Source organism: Pinus tabuliformis, chromosome 9 (genome assembly GCF_031772625.1).
Source record: "Pinus tabuliformis cultivar Carrire ecotype Pingquan chromosome 9, CPIR1, whole genome shotgun sequence".
NCBI classification, from domain to species: Eukaryota; Viridiplantae; Streptophyta; class Pinopsida; order Pinales; family Pinaceae; genus Pinus; species Pinus tabuliformis.
Genome location: NC_142307.1, coordinates 1,501,967,145 through 1,501,988,682, shown reverse-complemented (window position 1 = coordinate 1,501,988,682; position 21,538 = coordinate 1,501,967,145).

The window sequence follows — 21,538 nt, the reverse complement described above, 5'->3', positions numbered from 1 at the left end:
TACACTGATGGTTACATGGTTATATGCTTATGTATCATGTCTATATGTTGTTATGATTATGTTTATACATGTATCACGTTGATTTGATGATATTGCAGATGAGATATCCTCCCCAAAGTTTGGCTAAGCTACGTTGGTTTATTGTAATTTGGTTTAGCTAACATAGTGTGCCTTGCAGGAGAAAGATCAAAATGACTAGAAATATGGTAGACTACAAAGAATCTCCCTATGAATCAGATGAGCAGCGTGGTGTGGGGCACAATTCTGATTTGGCACACACATTGAGAAGCTTGAAGGAAGAAATAAGGAGTTGTAAGGCACACAATGAAAGGATCATACATGCACAAGAGAAACAAGCTGAGGTTAATGCTATACTTCTTTAAAGTTTGTCAGAATTGTAGTGAGAAGGGCCACTTCGGATCAGACATGTACAGGAGGACAAAATTAATGGGGCATATGGAAGTAGGTCTCATGGTGGTTACAGGTCGGATATAGATGACACTGTTAGAGATGGCAGTTGTTGGATACTTTGGATAGGAGAGGTGATGGATACATGTATTATTATAGTTTTGGTTCTCATAGGCGTCATGATCGTCATCGTTATCATCCTTACATGAGGAGTGATAGGGGATACTTTCCAAATGATTTTAAGAAAGAAAAGCCACCTAATTTTTATGGAGGTTTGAAGAATCCAGAAGATGCAGAGGCTTGGATACTTGGGATGAAGAAGTTCTTTGAGTTGCATAATTACATAGATAATATGAAGGCCAGAGTAGCTATCTTCAGCCTAAGAGGTAAAGCAGACATCTGGTGGGAATATGTGTACTGGGTTAGAGACATCAGGACCAATGACTTGAGTTGGGACGAGTTCAAGAGGCTTTCTAGGAAGAAGTACTTGTCAGAAAGGTACTATGACAATAAGGTCAAATAATTCTATGAACTAAAGATGGGATCAATGGCAGATGAAGAGTACACGACTAAGTTCCTGGAGCTATTGAGGTATGTACCGTATCTTAAATATGAGAAGACTAAAGTTCAATGATTTGTCAGTGGATTTCCATTAGAATTTACAGATCGGATTGAGTATGATGAGCCTTGGTCACTTGAGGAGGTCATGGGGAAATTGAAGCATTTTTATGAACAGTCAAAGCATAAGAATCAATCTCAGCAAGGTTGGAAAGGGAAAGAAAAAGGTAAATGTAAATAGCAACCTAAGAGAGCAAGGCATCATACAATGTGGCACCACAAAATAGGTTCAATGTAGCTAGACAGGGACATGGGTCACAACAACAGCAACATAGAGGTGAGGGTACTCGTCGGTTGGATTGTTGGGCATGTAGAAAGGAGTAGCTTAAGAGATATTGTCCACAGAATCAGGGTGGTAGGCCCTAGATATATAGTGTGTGGGAGGCACAAACTGTTGGGGATGTTGGTCAAAGAATTCCTCGTATTTATGGAACATTGGATAACAAACATGCAGACCATCAGACATCTATCATTGAGATGGATGGTAAGGTTTGTGATCAAGTTATTTCTATTTTGATTGACCCTAGATCTAATTATAGTTATGTTAGTCCTAACTTGGTGGATAAGTGTGGTTTGAGTAAGGAATTTCATGCAAAATCTTGGTTAGTGTAGTTGGCTATAGGTACAAAGAAGCTAGTTCATCATTGGGTAAGAGCTTGTGCATTTTATTTGAATGGTATGCCTACTGCAACACATTTGAATGTATTACCATTGGGATCATACAATATGTCGTTGGGCATGGATTGGTTGTACCTTCATAGGACCAAGGTGGATTGTTATGACAAAGCCATTGAGTGTGTGGATGACAATGGGGAACCGAGAGTCTTACAAGGGAAGAAGAAAGCCACATCAGTTAGGATGGTGACAACTATGCAGGAAAAGCGTAGTTGTAGGAAAGGGTGTGTGTTATTTTCTCTGCATATTTCTAGTGACAAAGGTAAGGAAGCTGAGGATACAAATGTTTTGAGCAGGTAGCTAGTTCTACAACAATTCCAGGATGTGTTTCCCGAGGACATTTCAAAGTTTCCACCTCACAGAGAAGTAGAATTTTCTATTGAGTTAGTTCTAGGGGCAACTCCATCATCAAAAGCAACTTATAGGATGGGCACACCTGAGTTGGTAGAGTTGAAGTTTCAGTTGAAGGAAATGTTGGAAAAAGGATACATTAGACCAAGTGTATCACTTTGGGGCACACTGGTATTGTTTGTAAAGAAGAAAGATGGCAATCAAATATTATGCATTGACTACAGGCAGTTGAAAAAAGTGACCATCAAGAACATGTACCCATTACCGAGGATTGATAACTTGTTCGATCAGTTGAAGGGAGCAACATTGTTCTCTAAGATCGACTTGAGATCTGGATACCATCAGGTACGCATCAAATAGGAGGACATTTACAAGATATCTTTCTGGACCAGTTATGGGCATTATGAGTTTGTTGTAGTTCCATTTGGTTTGAATAATGCTCCAACTACTTTTATGTGCTTGATGAATAATGTGTTGCGTCCATATTTGGATAAGTTTCTTATTGTGTTCATTGATGACATATTCATATATTCTAAAAATGAGGAAGAGCATGCCAATCATTTAGAAACAGTGTTGAGATTGTTGAGAGAGCATCAGTTGTATGCTAAGCTCAGCAAGCGTAGTTTCTTTTAGAGTGAGGTACATTACTTGGGACATCTTGTCTCTAAGGAGGGCATTGTAGTAGATCTAGAAAAGATAAGGGCCATCATGGAGTGGGTAGCTCCTAGAAACGTAGATGAGGTGAGATATTTCATGGGGTTTCTATGTTATTACAGGAGGTTCATCATGAACTTCTCACAACTTTATTATCCTATCACATCATTGTAGAGAAAAGGTAGGAAATTTTAACGGACAGAGGAGCGTGAGGCTAGTTTTGAGCAGCTTAAGCAGTTGTTAACGCATGCACTAGTGTTAAAGATTGTAGATTCAGATAAGGAGTTTGTAGTGTGTACATATGCTTGCAAGAGGGGACTTAGTGGAGTTATTATGCATGATGGATAGGAGGTATGCTATGAGTCGGGATAACTAAACGAGCACGAGAAAAACTACCTGATGCATGATATTGAGTTAGCACGAACCATACATGCATTGAAGATGTGGAGGCCATGCAGGATTCACTGGGGAAGAAATACCATACCACGTGGGTTCATATTTGGGGATACATATTGAGGAAAAAATGGTATAATATATTGGGGGATATATAGGGGGTAAAGGGCTTCTATATTGGTAAGTATAAAAAATGTTAATGAAAAATTGGATACCTACAATATCTAGTGGAGGTAAGGGTTTTTTTAATTAGGAACATGTATTGGGTTCATATTGGTAGGGGGTTAAATAATGTGATTTTTAGGGGTACTTTCCAATATGTAGTCAAATTAGGGGTATTGTTTAATATGCCACAAATGCACGTGATAGGTCAGAGGTTCATTGAGTGGATCCCCCATGGTGGAGGCACTATCTTCTTGGGAAGAGGTTTGTACTGATGAGTGATCACATCGGGTTGAGGCATTTGTTTGACCAGTCGAATCTGAACACCAGGCAAGCTAGATGGTTGGCCACGATCAGTGAGTTTGACTTCGTGATCAGGTACATCAAAGGAAAGGAGAACAAGGTGGTAGATGCTCTTAGCAGGCGGTTATAGGTAAATCACTTAGCAGCTATGAGCTCCTATGGGACAGACTTACATGATAGGATATTGTAGACAGGTTAGCAGGATGTCTGGTATATAGAGATTGTGCACAGGTTGCAGTAGATTACAGTTATAGGTACAGGTACAGGTATAGGTGCAGGCGCAGAATATGTGGAATATTGTCTTACATTAGACGAATTGGTTAGATTCAGAGATAGGTTATATGTACCATAAAGTAGTGAGCTCAAGAAGGTGATCTTGCAGGAGTTACATGTGAAACCATATTCAGGTCACCCAGGTTAGTAGAAGACATTGACCGCAGTGAAGAAATTTTATTATTCGTTGAATATGAAGAAGGATGTAGCAAAGTTTATGGCTAGGTGTTTCGATTATCATCGTGTGAAGGTAGAGATCTAGGAGGAATGATACAGCCAATTGTGATCCCAAAATGGAAATAGGAGGTCATTTCTATGGAATTCATCACTGGTTTTCTGAGGGCAGCGAGACAACATGATTCAATCATGGTTGTGGTGGACAGGTTGACAAAGGTTGCGCACTTCATTCTAGTGAAGTCTACATTCTTAGCTAGCAATGTAGCACATGTATTCATTAAATATGTGTCGTGTTTTTCACATGATTCATCGTTACTCATGTCAACATTCTCACTTCTGATATCTCCAGGTGTTGTCCCTTCCCCGATTGACAGAACGTCCCTCTACTGACACTTGGTTGGCGCCTCGCTTTCTCGCCCTCCTCTCCTGTTACCTTATGGTCAAGAAATGACCTCTCCTCTCGATGGCGGCCCTTATGGTCAGATTGCATGGAGTTCCAATAATATTGTGTCATACATGGATGGAAAGTTCACTTCCAGGTTTTGGAAGGAGTTGTTTGCAGGTTTGGACACAGAGTTGGCCTTCATTACAGCTTATCATCTGTAGACAGATGGAAAAACAAAGAAGTTCAACGGGATGTTTGCGGCCATGTTGGGGATGTATCTGATGCATTAGCAATGAAAGTGGGAATAGTATCTTACACTGGTAGAGTTCACTTACAAAAATTGGTATGAGGAATCTTTGAGGATGAGTTCGTTTGAGGGATTGTAGGGGAGGAGTTGTAGTACTCCCGTCAGTTGGAGTGATCGACTTAACAGGGCATTGATTGGACTGAACATGTTGATGAACATGGAATAGGAAATGCAGGTTATAAAGAAGAACCTAAATGAAGCACAAGATAGGAAGAAGAGCTACGCAGATCAGAACATGTTGTTCAAGGATTTCCACATTAGGGAACAAGTGTACTTGCGCATCAAACCAAACAAGAGTTCCTTACATATTGGATCATGTGCCAAGTTAGAACCATGGTTTTGTGGACCCTTCAATATTGTTGAGAGGATTGGGCCAGTAGCCCATCAACTTGCACTGCCTCCGAAAGTGAAATTCCATGATTTTTTCCATGTTTCATTACTTAGGAAGTATGTTAAAGATGTTGATCATGTGATTGATTGGTATATATTGCAGGTGGAACCAGATGGAGAATTCGAGTCAGAGCCTCAATGTATATTGCAGAAAAAGGTGCTCATGCTTCAGAACCAAGAAATCAAGCAGGTTAAAGTGCAGTGGAAGCACTTTGGCCTCAGGTGAAGCTACATGGGTGATGGCGGATCAGATGCAGGCTATGTATCGTTCATTATTTGTTGGTTGAGGCAAAGAAGTTTTGGTATGGTGTTTTGGTATATGTATTTGATATATTTTTTGGTACATGTTTGGTGATGTTTTCTATATGTACATATGTATATAGATGTAAATACTGCCATGATCTATGTTATAAATCTCCAATAAGCGGTATTGGTGTCATGTCATTATGTTGTCATGTTGGTTTTCTTTTTAACAACGTGATCATTGTAAATACTCCATCGAACTATATTATAAAGCTCCATGGGAAGTATGTTTGATTTTCAATGTTTTTGCTAAGGTATAGGTGTGGTTGAACACCAAGTATGGTCTCCCCCAAGGGGGAGGGTTCTGTAACAACCCTGGTGAAAATTCCATGTAATAAAAGTTAATACAGGCAAAACAATAACCATGGTTGATGGGACACTTATTCCAAGTTGAATGTTGGGCAAGTCAACCTAGTGTGGGTGTTCATTTGGTTTATTATGGCTAAGGAAATCGACAAAGGAAATGACTAAGGCTTTAGAAAAGAAAAATGGCATTTTTGGCACATTTATCTATGAAATAATAGAAATTAGCAGAAAAGGAAGGTGAAAGGTCACATGTTTCATTTGAGGAGGAAAATGAAGGAAAATAATGGAAAATGAAGAAAAAAGAGGCTGATTGATAAAAAGGCTTATGAGGATCAGTTTAGTTTTGAAGCTCTCTCTCTCTCACTCTTGGACACTTAGAGTTTTCTTGAAACACTTTGACATTGGATCAAGAAAGGAAAAGAATGCAAGACGAAGAAGAGATCAAATAAGGAAGAGGAGGATCAAGAAGCTACAGTAGTATTATTTGCAGGTATCGATTTGCATGTGTATTTTCCTTGCTAGACTTTGCATGCATGGTATTGCATGTAGTTATTTTGTTGTTATGGCATGGATTTTTCCAGGTGTGATAGTGCTTTCAGCCTAGCCATGCCATTTTCCAATAGCCATGGTGTGATGGGGTTCTTATGTTTTCATTCAGCTGGATTGCTAGATGCATTTGAAGCTGAGTGAGGTGGATCTTTGAATGATAGAGCACATGGTCTTATGATCTATAAACCAGATTGTGGATCATGGTAAAACCACTGGCCTAGTGAACATTGAGACAGACTGTGTGTTGCGGTAAAGGCAGGATAGTGTTGCATTGGTGGGCCTAGGAATCCTTGCCGATGAATGGAAGGACATACGGTAAAGCCAAGAAGTGTATTTCTCTCCATTGGTCCTAATAATCCGAGGTTGGGATATGCAGTAAAGCTTATAGAGTGGGTCTCGGTTTAGGGCTTAGTGATCCGGTGTGGATTACGGTAAAGACTGAGAGACTAGGAGACAAGAAAATTCCTCGCGGTGTAGGTGGAGAAAACCGGTGGCATCCATGCTTGTCTGGCATAGTGATATGGTGGATATCATCATAAAGCCTATTATTACATGTTCATTATGTTGGCCTAGTGATCTAGGGTGGATTACGTTAAAGCATGGTTTCTATTGGTAAGGGTGAGGTTGTTTAGCCTCGGGATTCCCTGGTTGGTTCCTTTGGTTTGGGTCCTACATTAATTATTGGAATATCACACGAGGCTGAATGGATGAAGAGATATTTGGCTCAGTCCCATCTCTGGTTTAGATTTTGCATCATCAATATGAGGTTATTTATCCTTGTGTTTCTTTGAGTATTATATTGGTTTATAGGTGGATCATATGGCTGTGATTTCATTGGTTATTTTGTTGCTGTTATACTAGTTATTTATGTGTTTTATGACAATGGCTATGTATGGCTCTCATCATGTTTTTACTTGTAAATGAATGGACAATGAATCTATGACCTAATAGATGATAATGCATAAAATGATATGAGGGAACAATTGTTCTTATCGATTCTCAGATAAGTATTATATCCCTATGCTTAAATTGGTTGTTTACACCTATAGACTACATAATTGTGAAATGTTTGACAAATTGCCTATCATGGATAGTAGGGGTCCAGTTAAGGGCTTATTCAAGTATTTACTTTTGCATCATTGTTTCCCTGTTACCTTATCGATCTAAATGTGTCATCGAATTCTAGGCAATGACTTCAGATCTGAGCCTGGAAAATTGGCTCAAATCTGAGGGACATTGATACAACACTGAGAAAAATAGTCCCTGGATGTTGGCATGCTTTGTCATGAAAGCATCCAGAGCTCAAATGGTAAAAAAATTTAGTGGGACCCAGGGGCTAGCTACCTAAGTGGTTGGATGGTTCCTAGGAGTCCTATAGATGATGTGGGCGGTCTGTATGTTCCGTCGATTCCACTTCCTTAATGTCACATAGGAGGTTGAATCTAATCATAGTAGCCTCTCGTCACATATTTACCCCAGTTTGTTGGTTACTTGGGTAGATGTTGGAGGAGGGTGTTACATCTATGACAAACCTCCTAATAGAAGACTGGTAGAAAAGGTTGAAAAATCCAAGAATATGATGTTTCCATTGACTCTCACATTGTTTTGTCCACAATATGTCAAGAATATATGAGCTTCAGCTATGGAATTCTAGGTATGACCACATCCCATTCATGTAGAAATTCCTTGTAGATTTAAACTTCTAATTGTAATTACCTAAAAAATAGACTTGAAGGTACCCTACCAACTGTAGAAATAATTAACGATAGTGAAGTCACGAAGCGTAGAAGAGAAAGAATTAAATCGACACATTACACAATTATTTCCTGGAGAAAACCACAACTAAAACCCCTTGCTATCTGTATATTGAATTAGTAACATAATTACCGATCAAACAAGAACTATTACCTCAAAATGGGTACTCTAGCCAAAAAATCCCCAAAAGACATGAAAAAACAACTCAAAAATAAAAAGTGTTGATTTTGCATCAACTTTTTTTTTTTTTTTGTCAAAGTAAATTTTCGATGTTTTTTAAAAATAATAGTAAGAAATAATAAAAGCCATTTTGTTTGGTGCAAAACACACCTTGAAATAAAAAAGTGTTGGTGCAGGAGTAACGTCTTTTTTTCCAGGATACATTTCCAACATTTTTTAATAATGACGTTAAAAATAAAATATCATGACTCTTAAAAACTTTAAATTTCCAATGACTTTCAAGCATGATATTAATGATAAAATATCATGTCTTTGAAAAGCCTTGAAATTCCAACGATTTTTAAGGACAACATTAAATTTAAAATATCACTTATTTGAAAAACCTTAAAATTCCAAAAATTTTCAAGCATGGTGCTAAGAAAAAATATTTATAATTGTTTTCAACCATAACATTAAATATACAATATCACGACTTAAAAAAATATTTAAATCTTGACAATTTTTCAACCATGGAATTAAAACCAAAGATTATGACTACAAAACAATCTTAAATTTTCAAAATATTTCAAGCATGATATTATGGAAAAATTTTATGACTAAAAAAGATTTAAAAATGAACACTTGAATGAAAGAGTTATTATATCAAGAGCATTTTTTTTTAATGCTAAATGTATAGCGATTTTAAAATATTAGCCTAAGGCAACTTGATACATCTTAAAAAAAATAAAATAAATAAATAATCAAATTGACACACAGTGTAGGTGAGCTCAATCCATTGTAATGAAAACTTAAAGACCAACCATGAAATCAATACATTGTGGGGCAAAATCCATTCATTATAATGAAAAATTTAAAATCAACTATCAAATTGCACATAATGGGATCGGGTTGCTAGACAATCATCGACACGGACACTATATATATATATATATATATGAAAACAAAAATTCAAATATTGAAAAAATAATAATAATAATAACAAGTAGTAAAAAAAAAAAAAAAAAACATGACAAAAAAATCAAATATAAAAAAAATATAGTAATGACATTAAAAAAAGATATAAAATGAAAAAAAAAAAAAACCATACCACATAAAATTTAAAGAAGAAAAAGAAAAACAAAGAGTAAAATAAAATAAATAAAATACAACCTTAAAAAAAATTTAAAACTTAAAAAAAAAATTCCTCAGCCACCCTGAGGCCCAACCGGAGGGGTGAAAAATGGATGATTCATGACAAAAACTAAATTAAATTTCATAAAATATATAAAATACAAAAAAATAAAAATAAAAACAAAAAAAACCATAAAAATGTGTAAAAAAAAAAAAAAAAAAAAAAAAAAAAAAAAAAACAACAACAACAACAATAGAATTAACTTGTAAAAATGAAAAATTTAAATAAAGAAATAAAAAAATAAAATAAAATAAAAAATAGAAAATAAAAACATAGTTTAAAGAAAAGTTAAATAATTACGAAAAAATTAAATTAAATAAGAGAAAATAAAAATAAAAAACAATTATAAAAAATTATAAAATGTAAAAACAATTAACCATACCCTGTAAAATTAAAAAAAAAAGTAAAATAAAAAAGAAAGAGCAATAAAAAAAGAAAAATAAAAAAATTTAAAAATTACAAAAATAAAAGAAAAATAAAAAAATTAAATATAACATTAAAAGAATTAAAAACTTAAAAACAAATTAAATTAAATTTCATAAAATATATAAAAGAATAAAAATGAATAAATAAATGTAAATAAAAGAAGAATCAAAACTAACTTTGAAAAAATGAGAATTTTAAATAAAAATAAAATAAAATAAAATAAAATAATTTATATATATATATATATATATATATATATATATATATATATATATATATATAATTTTAAAAAATAAATAAAAAGCTAAAAGAAACAATTTCTTTAAGTAAAAAATAAAAATAAAATTAAAGATCAAAAATAAAAATAAAAAATTGGAGGCAATAAAATAAATTTAAAATTAAAATCTTCTTTTAAAAACAAATTTAAAATTAATATAAGAAAAAATCAAGACAAATTAAAAAAATATATATTAATTTAAAATTAAAAAATTAAAATATAAGAATAAATAAAAAATAAATAAATAACATAAAAAACATTAAAAAAAAATTAATAAAATAAAAACAATTAAAATAATAATAGAAAACAATTAAAATAATAATAATAATAAAAAATTAAATTTAAAAAAAAAAAAAAAAACTGGGCCCGCCTCTCCCCCTCCCCTCGGCTCCCGCCTCTTCCCTCCCTCGACCCTATCCCACCCCCCATTCCCTTTCACCGCCTCCCTTACCCCTCTCCTCTCCCTTCTCCCCATCACCCTCCCTCCCCCCTCTCCAGAAACCCGCCCCGTCCCTCTCTCTCACCCTCCGCGGAATCAGCCTGCGGCCTCCAGTCGCTGGCTGGGGGCCTGAGTGGGGAGGGGAGTGGCGTGAGACACACCTACCCTCCCAAAATAGGCCCCCAACCAGTGACTAGGGGCACGAGTGGGGAGGGATGGTGGGTCTCACCCCGCTCCCCTCCCCACCTGAGTTCCCAGCCAATGACTAGTGGTCGTAGGCCGATTTTGGGAATCGGCTTGCGGCCACTAGACATTGGTTGGGGTTCCGGATGGGGAGGGGGCAGTGAGACCCGCTTCCCCTCCCCACCCAGGCCCCCAGCCAATGGTTGGTTGCTGCAGGCCAATTCCCAAAATTGGCCTGCGGCCTCTAGCCGCTCGTTGGGGGCCCGGGTGGGGAGGGGAGCGGGGTGAGTGAGGGGGAGGGGAAGAGGGACGGGGAAAGGCTTTTAACTGTTTTTTTGGTTGTTTTTTTTTTCTTTTTTAAAATTTTTGTTTTAATTGTTTTTCCTTTTTTTTTCCAAATTTAAATCCTTTTAATTGTAATTTAAACTTATATATATATATATATATATATATATATATATATATATATTTGAATTTGTTTTGATTTTTATATTTTTTTCTAATTTGTTTTGAATTTTATTTTCTTAATATGTTATGAAATTTTTATTTTTTAAAGTTTGTTATCTCTATATATATAATTTTCTTTTATGTTATTTCCTTGTTTTTATAATTTTAATTTAAAAAAAAAATCTTAAATTTATTTTATTTTATTTTATATTTTATATTTTGTTTATTGAAATTGTTTAATTTAAATATTTGATAATTTTTTATTTTAATTGATTATTTTTTTAATTTAAATTTTTAATTTTTTCTTTATTTTTTTATTTTATTTATTTTGGTAATTATTTTAGGTCTTTTGTAATGAGGTTTTTATTTTTTATTTGTTTTTTAACTTAATTTTTTTTCTTTAGATTTCTTTTATTTAATTTATTTTTCTTTAAATTATATACATTTTGTTGAAATCTTTTCATTTCTTAATTTTTTTTTCTGATATTTTTTTTTCCTTTTATTTATTTATTTATTTTTTTCTCTACTAAATTTTTGTTTTTACGAGTTAATTTTGGGTTTTTTTTTTACATTTTTATAAGCTATTTTGAAAAATATTTTTTTTGTATTTGATTTTGTTGTCATGTTTTTATTTTTATTTTTATGTTTTATTACTAACATGATAGTCACCAACATTTTAAAAAAATTATCCATCTTTAATTCATTAGAAAATTTAAAGTATAAGAAGTAAGCCCTTTAAACAAAAAGGGTTGATGCTCATCAACACTTTTCAAAATCAAGATGAAAATCACTAACAAAAAAAAATGTTCACACTTGATACGTAAAAAAATTTGAAGTGTCAAAAATAAGCCCTCCAAAAAAATGTGTTACACCAACACTTTTCAAAATCAGCATGAAATCACTAACATTTAAAAAAATTGTTCATACTTGATACATAAAAAAATTTAAAGTGGCAAAACTATGCTCCAAAAAAAGGTGTATTCTAAATCACCATTTTCCAAAATGGAGGGAATTTTTGCTACCTCAAAAAATCAGGTAGTAGGTCATTTCTCATTTGATCAGTAACTATGTTTAGAATATTACAATGTTTTGCTCAAGTCCGAGCAACCTCTACACTATCTCTATGCATCTCACAGATTCCTAGACAAGCTTTGGCCAATACTTAACCAATTTTATGCGTGCCCAAGTCCTTAATTCCTTGGGTTGTTTCCTTGGGAATTAACCCCTATTAATTTGGGAAATTCCCCAATTGCAATTGCGCAATGCATCGCAAGCCTTCCTCTAAATGCATGCACCACCTGTACAATTTCGATGATTATAAAACTGATAGTACATCATGCTTGAACTCCAGTCTCAACTGGGTAACTCTCAGATCACACATGCATGAGTTATTTGTGGTTGAATTATTAGTTAATTGGTTGAACACTAAAGCTACACCTCACTCCTAGACCTCCTACTAGTTCCTCCAATAATTAGAACTAGTTTAACTAACATTAACTCAATTAGACTGAATTATTTAATTACAACTAAAAGTAAACTCAACCAAGACTCCTGTAAAGTAGGATCCACTCTACATGGCTCAAGTTAGACCCTCAACTCGAATTAACTGAAACAGCTAAGTCAAATTCACTTAGTTAACTCGTACAAGTGTTCTTGTAACGTGGAATTACAATTTTTCTCATTTAATTCAAGGGAAAATTAAATCAGGATTTTGTCGTTGCATTCCCAACACTCCCTCTCACCATGAAAGGGATTATCACATACCCCAATCCTACCTCTATTGAAATTGAATTTTCCTCTTCACAGTGCTTTAGTCAACATGTCTGCAACATGTTCCTCTGTAGGAATGTATTCCAACAACATCATTCTCCTCTACACACAATCTTGTAGATGGTGATAACGAATGTCGATATGCTTGGACCGATCATGAAAAACTGTATTCTCAGATAAATTGATACAACTATTATTTTCACAGTAAATCACTATAGGATCCATCTGCTAACCAAATAACCCAACAAGGATCTTCCTCACCCAGATAGCCTAAGAAGTTGCTTAACTAGTAGCCATGTACTCTGCTTCTATTGAATTGAGTTCAACAGATCTATGCTTCCTGCTATACCAAGAAACTATTGTTGACCCAATACTGAATATTCCCCATAATGTGCTATTTCTGTCTGAAGGACTCCCTGCCCAATATGCATCTATGAATCCTTCAATCTTCACTCCCTCTTTCCGTCTGTACCAAAGATCAGATTGAGTGGTGCCTCTGAGGTATCTCAACACATGTTCAACTACCTTCTAATAGAGTTTGTGATGCAGGAAAAGCCGCCTAAAGGAAATTTCTCTGATTTTCATAATAACCTTAAGTGGCTCTATGGGTTATGGCCGACCTCTACAAATCGGAAGCATTTACATTGGTGGGTTTTAACAGAAACCCAACCAATCACCAAGCAGCGCTTTAAGACATAATTTGCCAATGAATGTCGGTCCCACTCTCAACGCACAAGACCAGACCTCAAATAAAATAAACCCACATCCATAAACTTCTCGGGTCTTCTTTTGAATTTAAACTTCGATCACTTTATGGCCCAATATCTGTTGGAAAGCCATCGGGTCCGGGTTTCATCGCTGTCGGCACTCATATATGTAAATGCCATGCACCATTGGTTTCCCCGATTGCGATATGCCGATCACGATCTGGGCCGATGCCTCCAATCCTTTGCTTTTCCTTATATTTCGTTGTATAACGAAAATGCATAAAATACATTGAAAAATGACTTAAGTGCGGACCTGAAAATTTATCAAAAACCATTTATAATGCTATCAGGTCCGATCCATCTGGTCGGATGCATGCCTTATACAAAAGTCCCACTCCTTTGGTTTCGCCAATAGCGAAATGCCGATGTGATATCCGCCGATGCAATATATTATAACATATGCCTGAAAAACATTAAAGCATGGGAAAAAGAGCCGCTGCGGAACTGAAATAATATGAAACGAAATGTTAAACACCCGCCGGGTCCGGCTCATCGGATCACGACTATATATATGTGCAAAGGCTCTGCCACATTGTGAACGCCGATAGTGATACACTGATGCGATATCGACGATCGCTCATAGCAACATATAAATGCCTCTTTGTAAGTCCTCCACTACTACTTCGCCGATGCGATATCGGCGATCGCTTGTCGGTGATGTTTCCATGCTGGTGCATGGTTCAACTGTTGCGCAGCTGAAATTACATTTTCAACATCTCAATAGGGAAGGCTAAACTCTCTCGGTATGAAAGGCTCTATCAGTGGGTGTTAGCTCTCCCGAAAGTGTGAAGCCAAATACTTCCATGCAGGTAGACAAAATGAGGAATTGTCAGCCTCATTACAACTCCAAAACTGGCAGAACATTGCTCTCAAATGTCTGTCCAAGAATTTGGATTCTATTTCCAGAGAATTTCATTAAGTCTTAACTTTCCAAGAGGATAGATTCTACTCTTGGCCATATGGAGGAACATATGGAGCAAATCCAAAAAGAAGTGAAATCAAAAAGCCCTTCTCTGTGTGAACAACCTGCGCTAGCGAAAAATCTTAGTCCCTTCCCCTCCCTGAGCATAACCGAAGAAGCTAAAGGTTGTGTCTATCCATTATTGAAAGAAAGAGGTCCTTATCCCATCTACGTCTAATCCAATAAATACAATATCTGGAACCAATGTCGTAGCCAGCACAGGAGGGAACACTAGAGCTACCCTGAATGATATTTCATTGGAGACTCTACTGTGATAAAAACTATATTCGAAGCATTTTACTAAATAGAAAGTCTTTATCTTGGATGACTTGAAATCCTTTTGTTGCTTCTGAGTCTTCCCTGTGACAACTGCCACAAAAATGACAGACAACTGATTAGATATTAATCTTATTGTCGGATAAGTGTCATCACATTTGATTCTGTTGTCTGTTAACTATCATTCAATTTACTTCAGTTTAGAGTTTCACTTTATTATTTTATTTTTAATGTTAATATCAGACATTCAGGTCACATGAGACTCCAGAATTTCGGGTCCCATGAGACTCCCGAAAGAGCAATAGAGACCAAAAATTTGAGGAAGAAAGTAAGCTTTCGTTGTTTTGAAAAAGCTAGTTGGGTGAAGACCCACCCGTCGTAGTGAGCAAGTGCATTTCCCTTTTTTGCAATGCAACACTGCCCATCAGAATTCGAAAGTGCGTTGCCCGGGTTAGAAAAGGTCACGGCAAACTCACGGCAGAAGGCTTCACGAATTTTCATACGTTCATTTTTTTTCGACATGCAAACCAATTCAAAGGAGCTACCACACGGTTTAAAGGCTCACGTTATTCCTCAACTGAGCGGAGGAGCACGACTCACAAGTCGAACAGAGTCAAAGGTGCACGTGAGATCTCATTTTATTCAATTTACAATTTAGAAAGTACCTGATAACCTTTGAAGATCCGATTTGAAAAGATTCGTTTGTCGAAGCTCGAGGAGCACAAGCCGAGCCCAGTCAAAAGTGCACGTGATATCTCATTTTATTCAATTTACAATTTAAAAAGTACATTATAACATTTGAAAATCCTATTTGAATTTCCCCCCTTTTTCAAATGAGTAATTCAAAATTAAAAAGAAACTTATATAATGTGGTGTCATTGTTAAAGAGTTTTATTTAAATTTGTTACAAAATAAAAAGGGATTTTTTTAAAAAAGTATTGTTTGATTTAAAAAAGGAAAGGGTTGGGTTGTTTTTAAGGAGATATTTTTTAGTTTTGGAATTTTTCTTTATCTCATTGTTATCGACTTTGATTTTGTTTGGAAAAAATAACAAGTTTTGGTTTTTAAAAATGAAGACATTTCTGCAAGCCCAAGAGTGTTGGGTACACTTCAAAACGACTGTGTAGAGCCAACCCAAGAAGCATGGGCGTCCATGACCAATAATCAGAATAATGTAGCTATTGAACTCAGAAAGAAAGAGCACAAAGCCAAATGTTGGATACAAAACTTAGTTGATGACTCTATCTTCGACAAGATAACTGGTGCATCCACAACAAAAGAAGCTTGGGAAATCTTGAAAGTTGTGTATCATGGCAATGATACATTGAAGAGCGTTAAATTGCAAAAATTGAGAGCTCAGTTTGAAACCCTGAAGATGACTGACACAAAGAATGTGGATCAGTTCATGACTAGAGTCATGGGAATAGTCAATCAGATCAAACTCATTGGTGAAACCATTATAGATCAAAAGATTGTTGAAAAAGTCCTTTGAAGCCTACCCAAGAAATATGACATGACTGTAACAACCATTTTGGAATCCAAAGATTTTACAAATTTCTCAGTTGAACAGTTGACTGGATCACTTCTCGCACATGAAACAAGACTCAATTTGGCAGAAGATTCCATGGAACAAGCTTTCAAAGCACAACTCTCTTTTGGTAGAGGCAAAGGTAGAGGATATAGAGGCAAAAAAAGGTGAGACAGAGGCTGAGGTAGAGGAAAATCAGAACATCATCGTGCAGCCGACCAATGAAGACCTCCACAAAACCAAACTTAGAGAAGCAAAACATGGAGAAAATCTAATGTTCAATGCTATTAATGCAAGAAATTTGGGCATTATGAACATGAATGCAGAAGAAATAGTTAGATCAACAAAGAGGTAGTGTCTATCTCTCCAATGAAGGAGAATCCCCTGAGACCATGTTTCTTTCGTGCCATCTTTCTGAAGACACTCACAACAAGGACCTTTGGTTGTTGGGCAGTGGCTGCAACAATCATATGACAGGCAAAAAGAATCTGCTTTCTTATCTTGATGCTTCCATGACATCAAAAATCACTCTTGGAGATCGTTGTTGTATTAAAGCTTAAGGGAAAGGTATTGTCCCTATTCTTACTAAACAAAATCAACATAAATACATACCTAATGTTTATTATTTTCCACATCTAAAGCATAACCTCATTAATGTAGGTCAATTGATGTACCATGGTTATGATGTAATATTTCAAGGGAACACATGTTATATCTATTGTAACAACCCTTGTGAAAATTCCATGTAATAAAAGTTAATAAAGGCAAAATAATAACCATGGTTGATGGGGCACTTATTCCAAGCTGAATGTTGGGCAAGACATCCTAGTGTGGGTGTTAATTTGGTTTATTATGGCTAAGGAAATTGGCAAAGGCAATGGATAAGGCTTTGGAAAGGCAAAATGGCATTTTTGGCACATTTATTTATGAAAATAATGGAAATTAGGAAAAAAGGAAGGTGAAAGGTCACAGGTTGCATGTCAGGAGTAAAATGAAGGAAAATAATGGAAAATGAAGAAAATAGATGCCTAATTGATAAAAAGGCTTCTGAGGATCAGTTTGTAACCTTTTGTCAGTTCAGTTTTGAAGCTCTCTCATTATTCTATTTCTCTCACTCTTGGACACTTAGAGTTTTCTTGGAGCACTTTGGCAGTGGATCAAGAAAGGAAAAGAAGGCAAGAGGAAGAAAGGATCAAGCAAGGAAGAGTAGGATCAAGCAACTAAAACAGTATTCTTTGCAGGTATCGATTTGCATGTGTATTTTCCTTGCTAGATTTGGCATGCATGGTATTTCATGTGGTTTTTTTGTTGTTATGGCATGGGTTTTGCCAGGTGTGACAATATTTTTAGTCTAGCCTTGTCATTTCTAGATAGCCATGGCATGATGGGGTTCTCATGTTTTGGTTGAGCTAGATTGCCGGATGGATTCGAAGCTGAGGGAGGTGGATCTTCGAATGATAGAGCACATGGCCTAGTGATCCTTGAACCAAATAGTAGATCATGGTAAATCCACTGGCCTAGAGAATCGTGACCCCTGAGCCACACTGTGGGTTGTGGTAAAGTCAGGATTGTGTTGCCTCAGTGGGGTGGATTGCGGTAAAGCCTAAGAGACTAGGAGACATGAAAATTCCTCATGGTGTAGGTGTAGAAATCTGGTGGCATCAATGCTTGTTTGGCCTAGTGATTTGGTGGAGATCATGGTAAAGCCTGTCATTACATGTTTATTACATTGGCCTAGTGATTCGCGATGGATTACTGATCCAAGAGGATCTCCAAACACCAGTGGCATGGAAAAGGCTCAAAATTCAAAGTGGCAGAAAGTCAATTAACTTGACATCAAATCAAAGTGCCTGTCACCCTAATTCCAATGGTCTGAACAACACTCCAATCCGAGGCCGTATGAAGAAGATATAAGCAGTCAAAGTTGTGGGTTAACTTACCCATGTGGCAGGCTTAAGGAGGGAACAATTTGGTAAGAACTAAGCACTGGAATCCAGCCAGTGTTCTGGGCAAATTTGTGGGTCCGTTAATTTGTCTCCTAATGCCTAAGGTTCTGGAAAATCCCAAAAAGGGTCGGTCGTTATAATTTAGAAAAAAAAAATATTAAATGGGGCAAGCGGCCATGACCCTGCCGCCCCTGAAACTACCAAACCAAACAGTATATATTTTAAGAGGGGTGGGCGGCCATGAACCTGCCACCTCAGAGCCACAAAAAAAGCCAACATGGGTTATTTATCCTTGTGTTTCTCTGAGTATTATATTGGTTTATAGGTGGATCATATGGCTGTGATTTCATTGGTTATTTTGTTGCTGTTATACTAGTTATTTATGTGTTTTATGACAATGGCTATGTATGGCTCTCATCATGTTTTTACTTGTAAATGAATGGAAAATGAATCTATGACCTAATAGATGATAATGCATAAAATGATATGAGGGAACAATTGTTCTTATCGATTCTGAGATAAGTATTATATCCCTATGCTTAAATTGGTTGTTTACACCTATAGACTAGATAATTGTGAAATGTTTGACAAATTGCCTATCATGGATAGTAGGGTTCCAGTTAAGGGCTTATTCAAGTATTTACTTTTGCATCATTGTTTCCCTGTTACCTTATCGATCTAAATGTGTCATCAAATTCTAGGCAGTGACTTCAGATCTGAGCCTGGAAAATTGGCTCAAATCTTAGGGACATTGATACAACACTGAGAAAAATAGTCCCTGGATGTTGGCATGCTTTTTCATGAAAGCGTCCAGAGCTCAAATGGTAAAAAAATTTAGTGGGAACCAGGGGCTAGCTACCTAAGTGGTTGGATGGTTCCTAGGAGTCCTGTAGATGATGTGGGCAGTCTTTATGTTGTGTTTCCGTCGATTCCACTTCCTTAATTTCACATAGGAGGTTGAATCTAATCATAGTAGCCTCTCGTCACATATTTACCCCAGTTTGTCGGTTACTTGGGTAGATGTGGGAGGAGGGTGTTACATCTATGACAAACCTCCTAATAGAAGACTGATAGAAAAGGTTGAAAAATCCAAGAATATGATGTTTCCATTGACTCTTAGAAGTCGAAATCTCTCACATTGTTTTGTCCATAATATGTCAAGAATATATGAGTTTCAGCTATGGAATTCTAGGTATGACCACATCCCATTCATGTAGAAATTCCTTGTAGATTTAAACTTCTAATTGCAATTACCTAAAAAAATAGACTTGAAGGTACCCTACCAACTGTAGAAACAATTAACGATCGTGAAGTCACGAAGCATAGAAGAGAAAGAATTAAATCAACACATTACACAATTATTTCCTGGGGAAAACCACAAGTAAAACCCCTTGCTATCTGTATATTGAATTAGTAACATAATTACCGATCAAACAAGAACTATTACCTCAAAATGGGTACTCTAGCCAAAAAATCCCCAAAAGACATGAAAAAACAACTCAAAAATAAAAAGTGTTAATTTTGCATCAACTTTTTTTTTTTTGTCAGAGTAAATTTTTGTTGTTTTTTAAAAATAATAGTAAGAAACAACAAAAGCCATTTTGTTTGGTGCAAAACACACCTTGAAATAAAAAAGTGTTGATGCAGAAGTAACGTCTTTTTTTTTCAGGATACATTTTCAACATTTTTTAATAATGACGTTAAAAATAAAATATCATGACTCTTAAAAACTTTAAATTTACAATGATTTTCAAGCATGATATTAACGATAAAATATCATGTCTTTGAAAAGCCTTGAAATTCCAACGATTTTTAAGGACAACATTAAATTTAAAATATCACTTATTTGAAAAACCTTAAAATTCCAAAAAATTTCAAGCATGGTGCTAAGAAAAAAATAAGCATGGTGCTAAGAAAAATTATTTATAATTGTTTTCAACCATAACATTAAAGATACAATATCACGACTTAAAAAAATATTTAAATCTTGACAATTTTTCAACCATGGAATTAAAACCAAAGATTATGACTACAAAAGAATCTTAAATTTTCAAAATATTTCAAGCATGATATTATGGAGAAATTTTATGACTAAAAAAGATTTAAAAATGAACACTTGAATGAAAGAGTTATTATATCAGGAGCATTTTTTTTTAATGTTAAATGTATAGCGATTTTAAAATATTAGCCTAAGGCAACTTGATACATCTTAAAAAAAAAAAAAAAAATCAATTATCAAATTGACACACAGTGTAGGTGAGCTCAATCCATTGTAATGAAAACTTAAAGACCAACCATGAAATCAATACATTGTGGGGAAAAATCCATTCATTATAATGAAAAATTTAAAATCAACTATCAAATTGCACATAATGGGATCGGGTTGCTAGACAATCATCGACACGGACTATATATATATATATATGAAAACAAAAATTCAAATATTGAAAAAAAAATAATAATAATAACAAGTAGTAAAAAAAAAAAAAAAAAAACATGACAAAATAATCAAATATAAAAAAAATATAGTAATGACATTAAAAAAAGCTATAAAATGAAAAAAAAATAGCCATACCACATAAAATTTAAAAAAGAAAAAGAAAAACAAAGAGTAAAATAAAATAAATAAAAAATAAAATACAACCTTAAAAAAAATTAAAAACTTAAAAAAAAAAAATCCTCAGCCACCTTAAGGCCCAATCGGAGGGGTGGAAAAGGGATGATTCATGACAAAAGGTAAATTAAATTTCATAAAATATAAAAAAAAAAAAAAAAAAAAAAAAAAAAAAACCCATCAAAATGTAAAAAAAAGAAAAAAGAAAAAAAAAAGAAAACAACAACAACAACAACATCATCAATATAATTAACTTGTAAGAATGAAAAATTTAAATAAAAAAATAAAAAATAAAATAAAAAATAAAGAATAAAAACATCATTTAAAGAAAAGTTAAATAATTACGAAAAAATTAAATTAAATAAGAGAAAATAAAAATAAAAAACAATTATAAAAAATTATAAAATGTAAAAACAATTAACCATACCATGTTAAAAAAAAAAAAGCAAAATAAAAAAGAAAGAGCAATAAAAAAAGAAAAATTTAAAAATTACAAAAATAAAAGAAAAATAAAAAAATTAAATACAAAATTAAAAAAATTAAA